The 22776-nt window shown below is 40.6% G+C and overlaps 2 pseudogenes across 2 annotated transcripts in view; one reads left to right on the top strand and one right to left on the bottom strand.

Moving 5' to 3' along the window:
• Positions 1–1092, bottom strand: part of LOC149124622 (cellular tumor antigen p53 pseudogene) — a 50813-nt pseudogene extending 49721 nt beyond the window's left edge. Inside the window, exon 1 of the transcript XR_016212924.1 lies at positions 210–1092. The product of XR_016212924.1 is annotated as a cellular tumor antigen p53 pseudogene (transcript). The remainder of the gene's footprint in view (positions 1–209) is intronic.
• A 92-nt stretch (positions 1093–1184) lies between these two features.
• LOC138843821 (cytoskeleton-associated protein 2-like) lies at positions 1185–21462 on the top strand (annotated as a pseudogene). The gene is made up of 10 exons (XR_016212634.1): positions 1185–1328; positions 2253–2336; positions 3673–3751; positions 3862–4727; positions 5503–5705; positions 8564–8734; positions 14241–14318; positions 19782–20042; positions 20843–20916; positions 21047–21462. The product of XR_016212634.1 is annotated as a cytoskeleton-associated protein 2-like (transcript).
• The last annotated feature ends 1314 nt before the right edge of the window (positions 21463–22776 follow it).

Here is a 22776-nt window from a genome sequence, read left to right as displayed (position 1 = left end):
GTACATAAAGAGCAGTGATGTCTTAAGAATGGTGAGAGTACGACTTGACTGTTGTTTCTGCCAGAGTTGACCTTAAATGTAAGCAGCCGTACTGAAAATGGGACATTAAGAAAAAAAAAAAAAACCTACAGAAAATCCCACACCCGTTTTGCTACTAGCTGCCATAAGAGGTCTGAAGAAAAGAGTGGACAACAGTGGGGAAAACTTACCTTAGTGGAGGGCCGGCTTTGGAGGTTCTCACAGCTGGGCAGGGGCGCTGTGGGGAAGTCACACCCTCGCACCCCTGATCCCACGCTGAGACCCGGCTGAAACAGAACACAGCCCCAGTCCAGTCTTAGTGCAGAGACCAGGCAAGAGGAAGCAAAGTCGTGAACTCAGAGCGTAGAACCGGAAAGGCAGTCTGGACTCTCCCTAACTCTCCCACACTAAAACCTTCCGGCTGGGAATCGTTACGTTTTCTCTGGTGGAGAGGTGTTTGGGTGGCCTTTGTGAAGGTGCTATTTCTAGGTGAGGACTGAGCGTTATGGCAGCACACTTCAACAGCAAGTGTTTACAGTAAATGCTTTTAATCTTCACAGGCGGAGTATACACAACCTGCAGAAGGGAGCGCCTCTTTCCTCGTTCTCTCTCTCTCTCTCTCTCTCTCTCTCGCAGCTGATAATTGTGTAGTATGCAGGCATAGAAAACAGACTCCAGTTCCCGTCTGCGAGCTCAGCAAACGTGGAAACATAATTTCCGAGCTTGTCATCTGCGAAGCAGAGATGAGGCTCGAAATGGGGTCACGTTGGCGAGAGGAAAATACTCGTGCTCTCGGTACGTAGCCTGCTGGTTCCGTTGTCCTACAACAGGCGCAGCCAGAGCACACTTTTTTGTCTCGTCTGCCTTCCTCAAAGGACCGTGACCATCCGGGGACTCGTCCTATCTGCAACCTCGAGGCGCTGCTAGGTGAGGATTCAGCGGACCGACTCCTCCTACGCTGCACAGTCGGGACGAAGAGCGTTGTTTGACTTTGAAACGCACAGGCTCAGCGGGCACGGACCCGGGTGGACGCCCGGGCACGCTCCCGGCACCCGCAGCGCAGGCCCCGCCTCTCTGCGCCTATTGGCCCATTCAATTCACGCCGGCACCAATGGGCGGAGGCGGCGCCCGCGCTGTCAAAGGCTAGCGCAGGGGCCGCGGCGCGCAGTGTCCGGCGGCCGCGGCCTGAGGGAGTCTGAGCCGCTCCGAGCAGACGCGCATCCTCCGAGCACGGGCTGCTATGAGCACGCCGGCAGTTCCCCGGGACCTGCAGCTGCCCCCGAGTCAGAGGGCCCAGTCCGCGTTCAGAGGTGAGGCTGGCCGAGATGGCGGGAGCGGCGCCAGCCGGCCGGAGGGGCGCGGGCGGGCGTGGGGGCCGGCGGTCAGGGCCACCGGGCCTCCCGCCGACGGTGTGAGCACTCGAACCGGTGGCTGTTGGCTCTGTGGCGATAGTGTGCGGGTTGAGAGCCTTTTGTGCGGTGGCTGCCGGCTGCGGACCGGTAGACACGAGGAATCCGTTTAGTGACGGAGCGAGTGCGCATGCGTGGGTGGCGTTGGGGGTCCCGGGCCGCGGGTGGTGGGGCCGCTGCCGGGGCGGGGCGGGGCAGGGCAGCGCGGGTGCACAGTCCGCCTGCGCCTGCGCCTGCGCCTGCGCCTGCGCCTGCGCCTGCGCCTGCGCCGAGCCCTCCCCGAGCCCTCCCCGAGCCCTCCCCGAGCCCTCCCCGAGCCCTCCCCGAGCCCTCCCCGAGCCCTCCCCGAGCCGGGTCGTGAGTGCCTCTGGCGTGGTGGGCTTGCCTGCTCTGATGTTTGGATTCACTTCCTCGCTTCCTTATTCTGGGAACCCTGGGGTTAAGTGGGTCTCAACAAATACGACTACTGTTATTTCTTTGTTCTACAGATGAGGAAACAGTAATTCTCAGCTGAACCAGTTCTGGCGAGTTAGAACTTGGGAGTCCAGTGTCTCGCCTAGTCTACCGCTCGGTTCCCTGAGGCATGGCTTTCAGCAGCGTAGACAGTGGAGAACATGATTCTCCTGCACAGTGCTTGTGGGGCCTTTCATGATCACATTCGCTTATTAATGGAATTATTTCCCAAAGGCAGTGCTGAATTGGGCGCTTTTCTGGAAATGGAAAATGTGATCTCAAGTACAGCAGTTTTCGAAATAAAATCTCCACTTAGCAATATTTGCTGTTTTAATTAATGTTGACTTATAGATCCTATATTTTATTATTTAGAACAAAGAAGACAGAAATTCAAGGAACATCTGTTAAGAAAAAAAACATTTTTTCATACAAACAGGAAAATCAGACATTATCCAGGTGAGGTCAAATTTATTCCAATTTATTTTTACATTCTTTTTTTGGTACAAAGTTTTCAAATCTGGTGCTATTTTGCACTTTCAGCACATCTCAGTGTAGACTAGCCACATTTCAAGTACCTCAGGACCTACATGTGGCTCGTGGTACATTATTGGATGGTGTACCATTAGATTGTTGAGTTATTCTATCTAAATTGATTCACATTCTTAAGCAGAAACAAAGGTGTGTGTAGGTGGCGGGGCAGGGGTTTCCAAAATGCAGAGATTTGAAGATTGTTTTAATCTCAATTCAACTAGAAAACTCCTGATATTATCTTATTTACATTTTTAGAATTTTACATGGTTACAGCAAAAACAAAGCTTATGAAAGTATATGGAAGTAGAAAGACAAAAGGTTCCCTCATTTTCTACAGTTAGCTCATAATAGCATCATTCCAGGTTTTTTGCCTGATAAGAAGCTGGGCTGTAATCTATTATTACTAAATAATAATTTAGTAATATTATTACTAAAGCCATTATTACCAAAGCCACCATTCAAAATGTGTGCTCCTGGCTTTGTCAATGCTTTGCCACTTCTCTAAGCCGATTGAACAAAGATGTGAAAGGTGGCATAACCATAGTTATTAATTATTGCAGATATCAAATCGTGTGGATTCTAAATGTGCAATTTTTTCATGTTTTAACGTAATCTGTAGACTTTAGATCTGTTTTAGAGTCAATTACAGGTCTGATGTTTTTCTCCTCTTGTTTCATGTTGGATAAAATCATTAGAATCACCTAAAAGATTGTCACAGCCTGTGCTGGTCAGTCTATAATTGTAAAAGGCAGATTAGGTTAGTTAGAGAAAACATTGCTTTGGATAAATGGCCTAAACACAATGCCAACTAAAAACTACAATTTTTAATGTATCCTGGTTTGTGTGTGGTAAATTCTGGATTTCCTTTGGGAAGAATATTTAAAAAAAGATTTTCCTCAATTTAATAAATCTGTTAGTAAGTGCTAAAACTAACCTAAGGAGGTGTTGCTTGATAAAGGTTTTTTTTCTGAAGACTTGTTTGGACACTAGATAAAAATGATTTGGAATAAGATTGTTATGTGTTTACATACTCTATGGTAGGGAAGATGTTAAGACTTTTAGGAAAATTCCTCAATTGTCTTGTTTGCTACTGCACTGTAATAAAACTTTTTCTTAGGAGAAATAAATCTCATCTCAGTTCTTGCCTCAACTTAAAATATAAAATTGTAAAATTGGTTAATTACTAATATCCCCCCAATCCTTCTTCCCAAAAGGAAACCTCCCTGATACAGAACTGATTTCTCTCTTTTTTTTTTTTAAGTTGTGGAGACAAGACAGTGATGATGTATGAGGACCAGGTCCAAAAAGGAACAAAAGCTCTGAATCTTAAAACAAAAATGGTAAGAGATGAACATAGAACTCATAAATATCTTTGTTTTTTCCCCTTCAGAAACTCTTTCTGAAAGAAATGAGTCCTAAACTACCGTTTTGTCTTAAATAACTCTTTTAGGCTGATAAAGAAAATCTCAATAGACCTACAGGGGACAAAAATACAATGGTGGACAAAAATTGTGTTCCTTTAAAACTGTCTAATGAATTAAACAACTCAACCACAGCAATTGATGCAAAGAATTTTGGTGATGATAATCAAGCTATGCAGTTGTTATCAATTAAAGATGATCCCCAAAGTCAACATATGACATTAAGCCAAGCATTTCACCTTAAAAACAACAATAAAAAGAAACCAGTGACTGCAGAAAAGCCAAAGCAAGATGCTAACATGCCCAAAAAACCTGTGCTTGGAGCTTACCGTGGTCAAATTGTACAATCTAAGATTAATTCTTTCAGAAAACCTCTACAAGTCAAAGATGCAAGTTTGACAACAACAACGAAACTTGCAACTACTGTCTCTAAAGCCACAAAGCCTCAGCCTATAAACACTAGCAGTGAAACAGTGAAAAGTGAGCAACCCTCAAATATGACAGCTGCCACTAAATCTGTGAGCGCTACATCTCAGAATACACAACTTGTGAGACCTCCTATTAGAAGTCACCATGATAATACCCAAAACACGGGGAAGCAAAGCATCAGTAGAACCTTGGCCAACGTTACCATCCGGAAAGGGCCTCGGGAAAAGAGTTATTACAATCAAAACCAGCTTTATCTAGTGTCAAAACTGCTTCTTCTCAGGACATAAAAAGAAACAAGGCACTGTCCAGAGGCATAGCATCTGAAATGGTAGCCAAGCCTACTTCATTTCTAATGCCAAATTGGTAGAAAAGTCAAAACCCGTTGACCAGCAAAGACCTACTATAGCAACGGCAACTGTTAGTAGTCGGTCAGGTCAACCCAAAGAAACTGCAGAACAGAAAGTAAGTAGTTGTAATTTTCTTTATTTTATTACTTTAATTTTCAGTAGTATATCACTTTTGGATTTAGCTTATAATTTCATTGACTATACCAGAATTTTTCATGTGTCCTGTCATGTGCATGATGTCATATGTCATGGGACAATATGATCCGATAGAGATTGTGTTTAAGTATGTTTTATTAGTTTGCATTCTGTAACCTAAGTGCAAAATAATTGGGAACCACTTTATAACCTCTCCATTTAAAAATGAACTTGGGATCTTTGAGCATACACTTGATCTTGATGTGTTCAGTTTTTTGTTTTTTGGTTTTTTGGTTTTTTGGCAGGCAGAGTTAGACAGTGAGAGAGAGACAGAGAGAAAGGTCTTCCAATGGTTCACCCCCTAAATGGTCGCTATGGCTGGCGCGCTGCACTGATCCGAAGCCAGGAGCCAGGTGCTTCCTCCTGGTCTCCCATGGGGTGCAGGGCCCAAGCACCTGGGCCATCCTCCACTGCCTTCCCAGGCCACAGCAGAGAGCTGGACTGGAAGAGGAGCAACTGGGACAAAATCCGGCGCCCCAACTGGGACTAGAACTGGGGGTGCCAGCCCCGCAGGCGGAAGATTATCCTAGTGAGCCACGAAGGCGGCCAATGTGTTCGATATTTTTAAACTGTGAACTAGGTGTGTGTCACTAGTGTAGAACCACTTAAAGACCTGAAATACTTTGAAACTTGCTCCATTTGGCAGAATTCTATCATAAATATCAAAGTAATACTTACCTGCTGCTTCTAACTGTAGAGCTCGTCTGAGTGAGTGGAAAGCTGGCAAAGGAAGAGTATTGAAAAGACCTTCTAACCCAGTAGTTCAACAACCTGAGCCTGAGGGACAAGCTGGAAAACCGGTTGGGTCCTTCTGGACTACCATGGCAGAAGAAGATGAGCAAAGACTATTTACTGAAAAAGTAAACAAGGCAATTTCTGAATGCCTGAACCTGATTACTGAGGTAATGTTTATTTTATACAACATTTGTAAAGCATTTTAAAGTTTGAAGATTACTTATTAATTAGATTGTCAGTCTTTTTAACCAAGTAATGTCAGTGAGTTGCTGTTGATTTAATGTCAGATTGTTTGCACAGTTAATTAACTAATTGTAAGATATACTGCCTTGTTCATTAATTGTGAGATTGTTAGTCTTTCATTGACTGAGTTTTCCACTGAGTTTACATAAATAGGACAAAGGGATAATTGGGTTTTTATTTGAGTTCCAGTTTTGTAAGATGTTAGTATCCAGTGGATGGGGTAGATATTTACTTTCACTTCTGATATTTCTGTTTCTTATCTTTATTCAACATACTTAAAATTTTTTTACACTCATAATGTATTTTACCGAAAGCTAGCAACACGAGTACTATTAACAGTAATCATTGGGGCCTGCGCTGTGGCATAGTGGGTAAAGCCGCCGCTTGCAGTGCCGGCATCCCATATGGGTGCTGGTTCTAATCCCGGCTGCCCTACTTGCAATCCAGCTCTCTACTATGGCCTGGGGAAGCAGTACAAAATGGCCCAAGTCCTTGGGCCCCTGCACTCGCATGGGAGACCTGGAGGAGGCTCCTGGCTCCCGACTTCGGATCGGTGCAGCTCCGGCCTTTGCTGCCATCTGGAACCAGTGGATGAAATACCTCTCTCTCTGCCTCTGCTTCTCTGTAACTCTGACTTTCAAGTAAAGAAATAAAATCTTTAAAAATAGTGATAATAATAATTATGTGAACCATTATCACAGATTAAATTCAGATAATGAAAATAATTCTCTAACAAAATCCCATTCATCTCTAAACCAATATCATCCTGGTCTTGAATTTATTGTAAAAATTTACTATTTGAACCAAAATCTTCTGGAGTGATAATAATCAGCCCCAGAATATTTTCTTTATTTATTGGCTACTGTTTAATCTTGTTTTTGTGAACCGTTAGTGTCTAAGATCTGAAACAAGACTGAATGTAGGGTATGATTTTAAAACTTACTCTAGATGAACTTTTTTTTTTTTTCAAAGATTTATTTATTTGAAAGTTGTATTTACACAGAGGAGGAGAGACAGAGAGAGAGAAAGGTCTTCTGTCCGCTTGGTTCACTCCCCAGATGGCCACAACACTCAGAGCTACACTGATTTTGAAGCCAAGAGCCAGGAGCTTCTTCTAGGTCTCCCACATGGTTGCAGGGCCCAGGGACTCGGGCCATCTTCTGCTGCTTTCCCAGACCATAGCAGAGAGCTGGATCGGAAGTGGAGCAGCCGGGACTCAAACTGGTGCTCCATATGGGATGCCGGCACTACAGGCAGCGGCTTTACTCACTACGCCACAGCGCTGGCCCCATAGATGGACATCTTTAAACCTTTTGAGGACCCATGAAAATTATATTCAGAAAAACGCTGGTCCTATTATTACTTTGCTGCAGTAAGGTTTTTTGTTTTGATACTATGGAATTTTTCTGCCCTGCTGTTTAACTAAATATAACTCTTACATAAACCACTACAAATTCATTTTGGCCATAATATCAAAACCCAACAAAGACAAATATGGAGGGACCAGTGCTGTGGCATATCAGGTAAACCTGCCGCCTATAGCACCAGCATCCCATGTGGGTGCTGGTTCGAGTCCCGGCTGCTTTACTTCTGTTCCAGCTCCTTTCTAATGCACGTGGGAGAGCAGTGAAGGATGGCCCAAGTGTTTGGGCCCCTGCACCCACGTGGGAGACCTGGATGAAGTTCCTGGCTCCTGGCTTCAGCCTGGCCCAACCCCAGCTATTGTGGCCTTTTGGAAAGTGAACCAATGGATGGAAGATCTCTTTTCTCTGCCTCTGCCTCTCCTTCTTTGTAACTCTGCCTTTCAAATAAATAAATAAATCTTAAAAAAAAAAAAAAAAAAAACAAGACAACAAATATGGAAAAAAATCCTCAGGCTGTTCTCAAACATTTGATAGATGCAAAAATTCTAAGTAAGGGGGCTAGCATTGTGGCACAGCAGGTTAAGCTGCCACCTGTGACACTGGTGTTAACCCTGATGGAACTATAGGCTCCTGGCTTCAGCCTGGTCCAACCGCAGTGCTTGCATCCAAGTGGGGAGTGAACCAGCAGATGGAAGGTCTCTTGCTGTCTCTTCTTCTCTCTCTATTACTCTACCTTTTAAATAAATAAAATCTTTCAAAAGAAAATTCTAAGTAAGGTATTAACATGGAACCACACTATAGACAAGAGGATAAACATCAAGACCAAAATTCATACATAACTTTTTCATAATATGCATTTTATTTTTTTTAATATTTATTTATTTATTTGAAAGTCAGAGTTACACAGAGATAGAGGAGAGGCAGAGAGAAAGAGAGAGAGAGAGAGAGAGAGAGAGGTCTTCCATCCAATGGTTCACTCCCCAATTGGCCGCAACGACTGGAACTACGCCAAGCCGAAGCCAGAAGCCAGGAGCTTCTTCATGGTTTCCAAGGTGGGTACAGGAGCCCAAGGACTTGGGCTATCTTCTACTCCTTTCCCAGACCATAGCAGAGAGCTGGATCGGAAGTGGAGCAGCTGGCACTTGAACTGGCGCCCATATGGGATGCCGGCGCTTCAGGCCAGGGTGTTAACGCACTGTACCACAGCGCCAGCCCCACATAATATATATTTTCTATTAACGTTTTGAAGACTGCTTATTTATGTCTCAACTAATATTTCATTTCTTTTGCCTTATACTCATTGCTGATGCTATGCTTCTTGAAGTTAGGATGATTTTTATTTTAATAAGCTGAATTATTATTTATTCATAGTTTGTAGGGTAAAAAAAAATCACACATGTTATTTCTTGCTGTTTTAGGGATGCCCAAAAGAAGAAATACTAATCACACTAAATGACCTGATTAAAAATATTCCAGATGCCACAAAACTTGTTAAATATTGGATTTGCCTTGCATGTATTGAACCAATCACAAGTCCTATTGAAAATATTATTGCAATCTATGAGAAGGCCATTCTGGCAGGGGCTCAGGTGAGTTAAAATTTATTTATATATATTATTACAGTGAAAAAGATACAGAATTATTTTGGGGACACAAGATAATGTAACTTAATAAAACTGGTTTATGTATAAATAGTATAATAGTAAAGAATGTTCAGACACTAAAGGATTGCATTATAGAAGCTATTTCGAGCCGGCGCCGTGGTTCACTAGGGTAATCCTCCGCCTTGCGCCGCCGGCACACCGGGTTCTAGTCCCGGTCGGGGCGCCGGATTCTGTACTGGTTGCCCCTCTTCCAGGCCAGCTCTCTGCTGTGGCCAGGGAGTGCAGTAGAGGATGGCCCAAGTCCTTGGGCCCTGCACCCCATGGGAGACCAGGATAAGTACCTGGCTCCTGCCATCGGATCAGCGTGGTGCGCCGGCCACGGCGGCCATTGGAGGGTGAACCAACGGCAAAAGGAAGACCTTTCTCTCTGTCTCTCCCTCTCACTGTCCACTCTGCTTGTCAAAAAAAAAAAAAAGAAAAGAAAAGAAGAAGCTATTTCGAAGCCTTCTAAAATTTTTTGTCATGTACTAGGGATAATCAGACCTTAGTTCAAGGGTGGGGAATTTTTTTTTTCCTGTGAGCAGCCGTTTGAATAATTAAAACATCATTCACAGGCCATACAAAATTATGATTAGCATGCTATAGATGTATTGAATTTCAAGTCCTGCCTGTGTTTGCCTTGGCAGGACCAGGCCAAATGACTGCACGATAGGCATTCCCCACCGCTGCCTTAGTGTATGCATACTTTCAGACAGGCTCAAATGTGAATTTAATGAAACTTTTTGTGAGAAATGTTTTAACATAACATGTCATTGTGTACATTTGCTATTTGGGATATTTACTGTGAAACTGATTTTTAACATTAAAATTTTCTTAATTAAATATAAAGCAAATATAACTAAATCAACTTTTAAAATATAATCAAGCTCGGCCGGCGCCATGGCTCAACAGGCTAATCCTCAGCCTTGTGGCGCCGGCACACCGGGTTCTACTCCCGGTCGAGGTGCCAGATTCTGTCCCGGTTGTCCCTCTTCCAGGCCAGCTCTCTGCTGTGGCCCGGGAGTGCAGTGGAGGATGGCCCAGGTGCTTGGGCCCTGCACCCCATGGGAGACCAGGAGAAGCACCTGGCTCCTGCCTTTGGATCAGCGTGGTGCACCGGCCGCAGTGAGCCGGCTGTGGCGGCCATTGGAGGGTGAACCAACGGCAAAGGAAGGCCTTTCTCTCTGTCTCTCTCTCACTGTCCACTCTGCCTGTCAAAAAAAAAAAAAAATATATATATATATATATATAAAATCAAGCTCTGATGGCTTTGTGAAAGAACTCTGCCTCTAGGAGTATATCTGAATGTACTTATGTTTATGCTCCACATGAAATCGTCTTGCTCACGTATAGAAAATGACCAACTAGTTTCTCTAACAGTATTACCACCATATTTCTCACCTTTTCTAAACTATTGATACAAGAAACCCTGTGTAAAGAGTGAATCATTTCTCAAGAGTTTTTCTTTGGTTGAAGATTTTTTGTTTTTATAGCTGAATGTACAGACATAATTGCTTTTCACCAAGTTTCTAAAAATATATTTTTGAGACTGTTTACATAACTAATTTTAAAAAATTCATCTTTTTGGCCTTTCTTTAAGAAAGGTTGATTCTCAGCAAAATATAAAAATAGCAACAAACCCCAAATTAGACTGTAGGATATGTATTAATAAATAGTTATGGACACTCCTGCATATAAAAAGGCCAGTACACATAGAAAATTTTGGCTTAGATTATGCATTTTTCATCTAGGGCATAATGATGTTTTTGAATGTAAAAATGCTAGGCAATATGAAGAGATAAAATGGCCTGAATACTTCTTTTGGTCACTAAAATGTAAAGCAGTATATGAATGTCTGTGAAAGCCCATATTAGAGAGTAAGAATGTGAAAGAATACATAAAATGTAATAGAATTTTTCCTTAATTAGATAATTGTTTCACAGATATTTTGTGGTATAAAAAATAAAATATATATATATATGAATTGAATATCATGATGTCAATGATGTGATATTGATGTTTGATTATTGATTGTTGATTACTAATTATGGATTGTTAGTTATTGCTATTAGTATGATTATGATTGTGTGTTAAGCTTGTGTTGTCATAGTAGGTATAGTGGTCAAATTAGAACATAGATCATTAAGCTATAGACTGCTAAGTATAAAGTTATAGACTGTCATGACTAACAGAATTCTGCAATCCAAAAAAAAAGAAGTTTGGACCTTTTACAATATATCAGCAATGGGCAGTGAGGGCATAATAAAAAAAAAAAAAAGATGAACTCATGGAGATGTCTAAAGAATAGAAGATAGGTTTATCTTCCATTTTGCTGAAATTGTGGAAACGTGGTATAGATTCCCAACAAAGGAATCACTATAACTCAAGAACTGTCCTTCCTAGTAAATAAAGGTGCAGCGGCGTGGACCTTAGAGGCCACTGGAATGACTCAGGATTGCTCCCTCTTGAGCCTCACAATGCCTCTCACTCAGGAGAGACATCGAGAGCCAAGGGGGTGGACTGTGGAGAATCCCACAGGAGTCTCAAAAAGAGTCACGGATCACCGCTTACCTGGAAAGGAGATGAACTGTGGAAACTCCACAGTAAAACATTGAGTTAAAAAGTTACCACTAGCCACAAAATAAAAGTAAAGTGGAGTTATAAGTCATAAGCTGAGGCAATACCTAACGGCTGTTAGGGAGACACTCCCAATCATACCAAGCAGATGTCTCTGGTCAGTTAGATAACAGTGCACAATCAGTTCCAACATAAGTAAGGCGGGGACAGAATTGACTGGACTGTTCAACTGTAAGCAAGGAGGAAACAGCATTGCGCTACAGACAATAACTAACAATCCATAATCAGTTCCAACATAAGTAAGGCGGGGACAGTATTGACTGGACTGTTCAACTGTAAGCAAGGAGGAAACAGCATTGATTGGACAACAAGTCAGAGGATGGCAAGCTGGAGGACTGCCAGAAAATGAGGATAAAAAGGGGAGCCCTTGCACTTCTCTCCATCCTCTTGGGGATCATGGCCCAATGTGTGTGAACCTCTGGATCTCCACACATCTGGAGCTGAAGAGGCAGCCCACTACTCTGCACGGAGCAGGTAGTGGCGCAAGCCGACCTGCGACCTGCAGAGCTGTCCCTGAGCTATAACCCCACTGTCTCTGTGTTAGTGTGTGTGTGTGCGCGTGCGCACGCACGTGGCCCCAGTGCATGTGAACCTCTGGATCTCCTTGCACTTGGAGCTGAAGAGCCAGCTCGCTAACCCCCTTCCTAAGCGACACAAGGTGACTAGGAGATCAAAACTCCAGCTGAGATGCCGCCTCACCGCCTTGCTGGATTCCTTATCAGCCTGATGCCGGAGTTGACCACAGAGCCAGACCAGGCCTCTCAACAGGGGACCTCTCCAACTTCTCGCCTGGTCATCCGCCTGGGAACTTTGAGCCTACTGCCCAGAGTGACAGTCTTCCCACGACTTCCTGCCTGTAAGTGATTGATCTGAGATCCGTCTCTGCCGAGACATGGAGCTCTGGACCTTGAACACTGACACTCTTCTTCGTGACAGTGATACAAGCCTTGAAAACACAGCTTTTACAAATAATGTTAGTCATGTGTAATATAATATAACTATGCTTTGACCCTATGTTTTGACCCCATGCAAGGTATCTGCAAATAATGCTGGAGACCTTGATGTACATATGCTATTATAATTGGATAGCCCTCAAAATTACTTTAACACTGTGTACTGTATCTGTGTATACTGTGATCTGTGGATTAATGAATAAGTTCAAGTAGTATTATTGATATTAATGGTATAGATTCCAGTAGACCTCTAGTCATTAAGGAAATAGTGTTACCCTGATAGTTAAGTATTATAGTAAGTAAGTTAAGTAGAAGATAAGTAGTTATGTTAAGCTAAGTAGTTAAGCTAAGTAGTTACGTTAAGCTAAGTAGCTGAGTTAAGTAGTTAAGTCATGATTAAGTAGTGGTGTTAAGTTTATTGATAAGTGTATTAAATAGTATAGATTGATAAGTATATTGATACTGATAAGTGTATTGACTTCACTGAGCATGCTGATGAGTAGTGTGATAAAAAACCCCTGGTGTGTAAGCAATAAAATCTCATTGGAAAGACAGTCTTGTGTCCTGGTGTTCCTTTCTTCCCCATGACTGACAAGTCGTATGTCGCACTTGCTACTGTCAAGCTGCATGACAGCAGGCGCTTGCAACACACCGGAATCAAAAATCAAATATTGGATAGATATTCTCTTATTGATTATTACATTATTGAAGGATAATTGTATTTGACAGAATCCTAATTGAAAGGGAGTATTAGATCCCTGCCACAGTAAACCAGGATGGAAGTTTCTTTTAAGGCCGCTTAAAGCAGTGTAGTTAGGGTGTAAAACTAGAGCCACTGCTGTGTGTACAATGCAGTAATGTAAACAGAAAGATGTGATACCAGAGCAGAGTTGGAAAACAGGAATTAGAATTGGTCAAAAATTTGAAAGCAGATGGGAATTCAGGAGCACTTGGTAATCCAGGACTGCTCACTTATCTTGAATGTATTATGTTAGCAGGCATGATATCTCAAAGGAACATGGTAAGTACTATGATACATGCAAATAGTGCACATTTAATAAAGTTTTGAATAAATGAAATATATTGGGCTGATCAACCTTAAGCTACTCAGAGATGCATTTAATAACATGTGAAGCAAAATATAATACTGAACTTAAATATAGGAGAAAAGGAGCTATTAAATTTAATTCTCAGCCCTTTCATATATACTGATACTGTTAATTTACCATCTTCATTAATTTTGTTTATATCAGGAAAACAGCAATAGTTATCAAAGGCTTCAGAAAAATAGGGAAAATTTTAAATTGATGAAATTCTATCCTCTAAGTTCATTGTTACCTATAATTTGGAAAAAATGGTCATTTTTAAATCTTAGTAACTACTAAGTGTTTTGAGAAGCTTGACTAAAGAACCATTATCTCGGGGCTGGCATTGTTGCACAGCAGGTTAAACTGCCCTCTGCAATGCTGCCATCCCATTCAGAGTGCTGGTTCAGTCCTGGCTGCCCTGCTTCCAATCCAGCTCTCTGCTGATGTGTCTGGAAAGGTAGGATGGTCTGAGTACTTGGGCTCCTGCCATCCATGTGGGAGATCTGAAGGGAGTTCTGGGCTCCTGGCTTTGACCATTGTGGCCATTTAGGGAGTGAAACGGCAGATGGAAGCTCTCTTCATCTCTCACTCTGCCTTTGAAATAAAGAAATAAATCTTATAAATAAACAAATCTTATAAATAAAGCAAATACTGTCATATTTTAAAAGTGAAATTTTGATCACTGGCCTTACCATTTTCAACTTGAATCATCTAGTTAATGTCTGAGAATATAAAACTAATATGGATTTCCTTTCTTTATTTAAAAAAATTAAGCCTATTGAAGAGATGTGACATACAATTGTAGAATAAAAGATATTCTAACAATGAAGAGTCTAGAAAAGGTTATTTTTGGTAAGTTTTGTTTCATTTCCTTCAAGCAAATTGTGATTTTGTTAAATTTCTTTGCAGAATTCATTTTTCCTTTTATCTTTTAACTTTTTAAAATATGTAAGCTGTTTCTGTTGACCTACCTCTCAGATAAAGTGGATTTAAGTATTGTAAGGAATTTTTAATTAGGAGTTCTGGTTCAAAATCCAAATTGTCATTGATTATCTATGGAAGTTACTTTACCTCTTTAGGCCTTAATTTTCTACAAATACCAGATAGTTTGAGGTAGGCATTTGGAGCCACAGTTAAGATGCCACTTGGGATGTGTATATCCCACATCAGAGTGTTGTGATTTGAGTCACAGCCCCTCTTCTGATTCCAACTTCCTGTAATGCAGCACCCTAGGAGGCAGCAGGTGGTGGCCCAAGTACTTAAGTCCCTGACACCCACATGGGAGGCCTGGATTGGGTTCCAGGCTCCTGGCTTTGGACTGACCCAGCCTAGGCTGTTGTGGGCATTTGGAAAGTGAACTGGCAAATGGAAAATATCTCTCTGTCTCAGCCTTTCAAATAAAAATTTCAAAAATATTTTTTAAATGAGGCATTTTAATTGGGTGATCTCTAAAGACTTCACCTATTAAATTCTGTCATCTATTTTGTGCTCTAGAAAACCTCATTCAAGAATTCCTTGTTTGGATATAATAGGTAGAGGTATGAAAGAGATTCATTAGCTGTCAGACATAGAATATAAACATTTTTTAGATTCAAGTATAGGTTTTGCCAACCTTAGGCACTATAAGATGGTGATTGTTGAGGATACTGAAAGAAATAATGTATATAAAGCAAGTATCATAGTGTATGACAAATAGTAAGTTTACTAAACTTCAGCCATTAACATTCATTAACTTAAATGTAAGCTAATTTGTTTTCTTGTTTAGAAACATTGTTTCCAGTTTTATTTTTGGTTTTCGGGTTTTATTTTTGCTATATGTCACCTAATCAGCAAATATTTCAGTTCATACTATTTATTGCCTCCCTGTCTCTGTTTGTTTTCTTTTGATTTATGTTAAAATTGTTTAAACCTTTTTTTTAAAGATTGACTTCTTTATTTGAAAGGCAGAGTTACAGAGAGGCAAAGTCAGAGCAAGATAGGCCTTCCATCTGCTGGTCCCCTCCCCAAATGGCTAGAGCTGGGCTGATCAGAAGCCAGGAGCCTGAGGCTTTCTCCAGGTCTCCCACATGGGTGCAGGGACCCAAGGACCCAGGCCATCCTCTGCTGCTTTCCCAGGCACATTAGCCGGGAGCTGAATCGAAAGTGGAACAGCCAAGCCTTGAACTGGCACTCATATGGGATGCCAGCACTGCAGGCGGCAGCTTTACCACAGTGCTGGCCCTGATTTTAAACTTTTTAAGGTTTCTGATGTATGCTGCCAGATTGCTTTCCAGAGCAGATACAGTACCATTATTTTTAGTACACAAAATGAATTTAAAATGTAGAACTCTAGATTCAGGATTAAAATTTAAATAATAACAAAGGTCATGCTTAATTAGAAATTGTAAGTATTTGGTTATGTGAAATACCAAAAAAAAAAAAAAAACCCACAACTGCTTGGTGGAGTTAATATGTTAATGCCATATAAACCTAATAATATGTTCTAGGAGACCATTCTGTTGGCAGTATGCTTAATTCAGTGGGGAATATTACATATTAAGGCAACTGTTAATAGACCCCATAGGATGTATGACCTGATCTTACTAGGAATATTTAATAGCTTAAGAAGAATAGGAAAAGAGGAAACTCTGGAAAGACTAATTAGTATATACAAAAGGAAGAGAAAGATTTAACCCAATTGTGTCTTACTTGCTAAAACAGCAAAGTGGAAGTAAAAGCCGTATAAAGAGTTTTCCTCATAGTTCTCACTAGCTCCAAAGGTAATGTGAAAAGCTAAAACCAGTACTTAAATCTGATTCAGTTACTCTTATTTTTCCTTAATAGAATAAAACTGGTGTTCTCTAGCAGGAGAATGTTTGTCTTTGGATGGGAAAAAAAGAGCTATCTATAAACTCTTGGCTTTCTGAAATATATCACTATAAGATCTGAATATAAGATCCATTTTGCAAATCAAAATTATTTATAAACAGCAGAGAACATAAGTGGGGGATATAAAACAAGTAATAATTGAGACAAAGGTTGGGCATTTGGCACAGTGTAAATTAAAAAAAATAAAATGACAGACCAGCGTTACCACTTGGGGATGTCTGCTCACATTGCTCAAACTCTCAAATCCAAACTTTGAACACAATACTTTTTTAAACTTTTAAAAATAAGTATGTATATCTATTTATTTATTTATTTGAAAGAGCAATTAGAGGGCTAAGAGTGCCAGAGAGAGATCTTCCATCTGCTGTTTCATTCCTCAAATGGCCACAGTGGCGGGCATTGATCCACACTGAAACCAGGAGCCTGGAACACCATCCTAATCTAGATTGCAGGATCCTAAACACTGGAGCAGTCTTCCACTACTTTCCCAGAAACACTAGCAGGAATCTGGATCTGCGGCAGAGCAGCCTGGACTTGACCCAGAGGTCCAATACAGGATGCCAACATCACAGGTGGTGGCTTAACCCAGCAATGCCACTATGTGGCTGCCCCAACACATAATTTTCCCTAAATCTGAACCTTCTTTTGGTTCCTGATCTAAATGAATGGTGCTATCCAGCTGTCCAAAGCAGAATCTTGGGATGCTTGTGACTCCCTTACCCTTCCTATCTCCCTACTCCTGCTTCCCAAGCACAGGGATTAAATATCTTTTTAAAACCCATCTACTTCTCTCCATGCTTCCTCTCATTAGTGTGGTAAGATCTCCTGTAGCTCTTAGCTGGGCCACAATAGCTGTCTCCTTTGTTTCCTCTCTCTACTCTTGCTCCATCCTAAGCCATTCCCAACGCTGCCAAAGTCCTGTCCTGTCACTCAGTTGCTCGAATTTCTGACTCCAGCATCTTCTCTTGTCACTCTTCCTCTGCCCCAAACCTTCTGTTTCCTTCTTGTGTCTTTTATTGTCTTCATTTCCCAGGAGGGATCATACTATCTTTTCTTCCTGGTCTTTTCATGCAAATCTTCCTTGGGGCCAGCACTGTCGCATCATAGGTTAAGCCACCACTTGCTGCGCTGGCATCCCATATGGGCTCTGGTTTGAGTTCTGACTGCTCCACTTCCAATCCAGCTCCCTGCTAATGGCTTGGAAAAGCAGTGGAACTGCTTGGATCCCTGCACCCATGTGGGAGATCAAGAAGAAGCTCCTGGCTCCTGGCTTCTGATCAGCTCAGCTCTGGCTGTTACAGCCATTTGGAGATTGAACCAGTGTATGGAGGCCTTTGTCCCTCCCTCTTTGTCTCTAGCTTTTCTTCTCAAATAAATCATAAAAAGAACTTGGGGCATAACAGGTAAAGCCTCTGCCTGCAGTGCTGGCATCGCATATGGGTGCCAGTTCAAGTCTCAGCCACTCCATTTCCCACCTGGGCTCTCTGCTGCGGCCTGGGAAAGCAGTGGAAGATGGCTCAAGTCCTTGAGCCCCTGCACCCAAGTGGAAGACCCAAGAAGCTCCTGGCTCCTGTCTTTGGATGGACCCAGCTCTGGCTGTTGTGGCCATTTGGGGAGCGAACGATGGAAGACCTCTCTCTCTGCCTCTGCCTCTGCCTCTCTATAACTCTGCCTTTCAAATAAATAAATAAATAAATCTATTTTAAAAATCTGCTTTTTCTTTACCTAATTCTCACTTACCCTTTAGACCTTAACTAAACATCACTTTCATGATTAACCTACATTAATACACCTTTTCTTCCTCCTACAATCTAGGTTAAATATACCTGCTTTGTACTCCCTTTTTTTTCCCCTATGCAATATTTAGTGTACTTGGTTACTTATTTGTTTGTCTCATATTTTAAACAGTAAGCTTGATGGACAAGAACGGTATAGAATCTTCCTGACCACTGTATCCCTAATACTAATGCAATGCCTGACAAATATTAGATGCTTAAATTATTTGTTGAATTACTGATTCCATGTTCCCTTTTTCTCACCTTGGTCTTTCACTCACTAAAAAAAGTCATAGTCACTTATCAAGAAACATCTCTTAGTAAAACTCTCTAATAATTTTCCTTAAAAAGAAATGCAGAGACCTTTTTAGCTTAATGGATTTATCAGGATGTCTCAAAAGTATTTAAATCTAATGTGTTTTATTTTGAACTCTTTATCTTCTCATACTGCTTCCTTTCTCCAGAAGGGGAAAAAAAAAATCTCTTCTGGCATCAGTGACTCCTAAGAAATTTTTGAAGGAACATGCACACTCATCTATACATAGACATCATTTTATTTGTTCATGAAATCCTGACTCAAAAATATTTCTCAAATGGACCCTTCCTTCCTTTCCTGACCTTTCTATTTACAACAGCTTTGCCTTCTTACCATTATAGATCATTCCTTTTCATTCCATGCCTTTATAGACAATCCTTCACATCAACCAAATATATCTTTCTCTCCAATGAAATTGTTATCAAATTTCTTGCATATAAATTCATTACAGTTGTGCGCCTGCCTACTTGTCAGCTCCTCACCTCCTCCCACACTGCCACTTTTCTCATTACCTTCTAAACACATTAGCTCTTTAATGTTTTTATTTATTTATTTTAAAGATTAATTTTATTTATTTGAAAGGCAGAATTACAGAGAGGCAGAGAGAGAGAGAGAGAGAGAGGTCTTCCATCTGCTGGTTCACTCCCCAGGTGGCTGCAACAGCCAAAGCTGTGCTGATCAGAAGCCAGGAACCAGAAGCCAGGAGCTTCGTCCAGGTCTCCCTTGAGGGTGCAGGGGCCCAAGGACTTGGGCCACCCTCCACTCTTTTACCAGGCTGGATTGGAAGTGGAGCAGCTGGGACCTGAACCGGTGCTCATATGGGATGCTACCACTGCAGGTGGCAGCTTTGCCTGCTATACCACAGCGCCAGCCCCTAATGTTATATTAATAGGTCATTTCATTTTATGTGTCATACTAAGATTTCTTTCTTGGTCTTGTCCAGTACTCATTTTTCAAGACTCGGGATAAATGCTATTTGTGAAGCTTACGCTTGCCATCTCTGTGTACCACAAGCAAAATGAGTTGTTCCTTTTTGCAGGTTATAACAATCCTTGGTTCTTTTTTCATTTATAGTGCTTATCTCATTTTACAATTATTTTCATTTTTCAAATGTTTATTTCATTTTACTTACTTGAAAGGTAGAGGCACAGCTGGAATCAGGGGCACAGCCAGGACTCGAACCCAGGCACTCCAGTATGAGATGTGGACATCTTAGCTGCTCGGCTAAATGCTCATTCTGATGACAGTGTTTACTTAGGAGAATTGATGGTTAAGAAATGGCAGTTTGGTTTCATTCTTTTATTTTGAAAATAAGGGCCAACTAAGAATAACTTTAATGTCTTCTGATTTTGTTCCTAAAATTTGGCCAAAAACTTACACTAAAAAGTAAATGTACCAAGGAACAAATCCAAGAAGGCAACACTGAAGATAAAGATCTTAATCTAGAACCAGTAAAACAGGAAATAGAAAATAAACATCATAGAAATGTGGTGTTTCAAGATTGGGAAAGAACAAGATGATAAAAGATTCAACCAATGATGTTAAAATCCCCAATACTGAAACCAGAGCAAGTTGCATAATTAAATATAATGTATCCACTATGGCATACTTGCAAAGGTAAACTTTTAAAATATAATGGCTGAGATTTCTTTTCATGCTTAGGGATAATAAACATGGTATTTCTAAGGTAGCTCCAGATTGGAACTATCATTTATTAATATTGAAAACTTTTGATCAAATTAAATGTAATTGGACCATTTCACCTTTTAAATGTTCTCTTTGCTTTGCTTTTTTCTAAATATTGCCATTTTGGAAAAGAAAACTTCTATGTCATTTTATGGAATCTCTGTATATTGCTAATAATAGTAGGTGTTACATTTTAGGAATTAACCAGTCAAGTATCTACTGTATACAAGTTCTAACAAATGATGGAAGGAGTAAGTTCCTCTCTTCAAGGTTTACAGTATCTGTACCTTTCTACAAGATAAGCAATCACAGGGCTGTAACATATAAGTTATAGAATGATAAATAGCATAGACGTACAAAATAAAAATGTTAACTTTGGGGCCCAGCATAGTGGTATGATGGTTAAAGCTGCTGCCTGTGATGCTGGCATCCCACATGAGTGCCAGTTCATGTTCCTCCTGCTCCACTTCTGATCCTGCCCCCTGCTAATGGCCTGGGAAAAGCAGCAGAAGATGGCCCAAGTGCTTAGATCCCAGGGAGACCCAGAGGAAGCTCCTGGCTGCTGGCTTTGGACTGGTCCAGCCCTGGCTGTTATAGCCAAATGGGGAGTGAACCAGTAGATGGAAGATCTCTTTCCCTCTCTGTCTCTCAATAACTCTGCCTTTCAAATGAATAAATAAATCTCAAAAAATAGTTTTTATAACTCTGGGAATAATTTTGTGTTTTATCAGTGTAAAAAAGAAGATGCAATTTGATGAAACAAATTCTACATATAAAGAGCTGAAGTTTTTTACACCAGTGAGACGTTCCAAATTGCCAATCTGTTCAGTTGCTTACTATTCAGCCTAGAGTCATCTTCAAGGGTCTCTATCACAAATCTTCTGATCATTTCTATCCAACTGGAAGGTTTCTGCATAGTTGAGGCATTTGCCAAGGAGACCATGATATCAGACAGTGTTAATCCAAATTGCCAGATATGTTAAAAGACCATTATCCTTGTGTGTCTTCACTGGAGCAGTTAACAGAGCTGGGAAGTGAAGCTGACGCTTTTGTCTGCCGTCCTAATGTAGCACTCTGCACGATGTTCTCCGAGACCAACACAACAGAAGAGGAATAAAGCTCTGAAGAAGAATGGGGTTTTATTATTCCTGAGTGTTGTGTTTTGTGTGGCTTTGTGTTTCCTTTTGGTCTGGATATGGCTAAGTCCCTAAGTATTCTAAGTATTCCTGACAGTGATCTCCTTTACTAACATTTATCTTGTAACAGGCATTGCCTTTCTATGCAATGAAAACATAATCCTGCCTTGTCAATCTCAACACTTTTCTTTAAAATAAATAGTTTAAAACAGCTAGTTTACTGTGTTCCTTGACTATATACAGGTTTGGTCATGTTAGCTTCTTTACTAAATCTAAGTACAGTAAGATGTATCATCAGAAAATAAAATGTTCTTGATAGAGTTTCTAGTTTTGCATTTTAAAAAGTTGTGATAATTTTCTTTGATGACTGAGTAGAACCAACTCCCTTCAAGTATAAAACGAGGTTTGGCTTGCTTTTCCACCAGATTCCTGTTACCCACACTGTTGTGCCCTGCTGTGTCTCTTGGACAGCTTGTGGTTCTTCACTGTCACTTCATCAGTGATAGCCTGTGTCTCTGGTCTCTTGGCCTCTTTCTTTAAATTATAACTGAGGTCACCAAAAAGGATAAATAGCCTAATCCTAAAAGAGGGTTCCTTGTGTAAGAAAGAAAAGAAGCCACATTTTGTAGATATTTGAAACTTTAAAATGAGTTCTTTTTATAACTTGACTACCTAAAACATTAACTTCCATAGCTTCATTTGATAGTTTATGAACTATTAGAATTGAATTAGGAAAAGGAATATATAATATTTAATAAATGTCAATCTTGTTGAGGTATCACTTCTAAAATAGTTAATATTTATACTTGCTTTCTCCTCTATAACAACTTTACTTTTCAGTCATGACTGCAGCAAAATAAAATTTACATACAGTAAAGCATTTTCTCCCCATATATAAATCCACCAATAAAGCTGTTTTGTAAGTCCCAGAACTAATATTTTCATTTCATACATGGTTTTGTAACTCTAAAGTTTCAGATAAGTGAATCGTAAAAGATTAGTTTAAATAGGTCTGATCTGATTTCATCATCATTTAAAAAAAAATCATCTATTATTTTTCACTTTATGTTTCTGTGTGGGAGCAAACTGTTGAAATACTTACTTAAGGTATACTAAGCTGATCTTCTGTATATTAAGATAATCGAAAATGAATCTTGATGTGAATGGAAGGGGAGAGGGAGTGGGAAAGGGGAGGGTTGTGGGTGGGAGGGACGGTATGGGGGGGAAACCATTGTAACACATGAGTCGTACTTTGGAAATTTATATTCATTAAATAAAAGATTAAAAAAAAATGTAGAAGACAGAGAAAAAAAAAAAGATTAGTTTAAAAACTATGTATGTAATATGAGTGTGGTAAAAATCATATACTTAATCTTATGTATATTCATTACATTTGTATAATATCTCTGTTCTATTGTGTTCTTATGTTCTAGAGAGTAGGATTTTTATTATTTTTAAATGCATAGCTGATATGTATACAATAAAAATATCTGTATAGTGGTGTTTCAATGACATTTATTTTAACCAAT

This window comes from Oryctolagus cuniculus, chromosome 9 (assembly GCF_051225735.1).
Source record: "Oryctolagus cuniculus isolate XC-2025 breed Fujian yellow rabbit chromosome 9, ASM5122573v1, whole genome shotgun sequence".
NCBI classification, from domain to species: domain Eukaryota; kingdom Metazoa; phylum Chordata; class Mammalia; order Lagomorpha; family Leporidae; genus Oryctolagus; species Oryctolagus cuniculus.
Note: the sequence above shows the minus strand (reverse complement) of the source record. Positions and strands in the feature narration are given on the sequence as shown.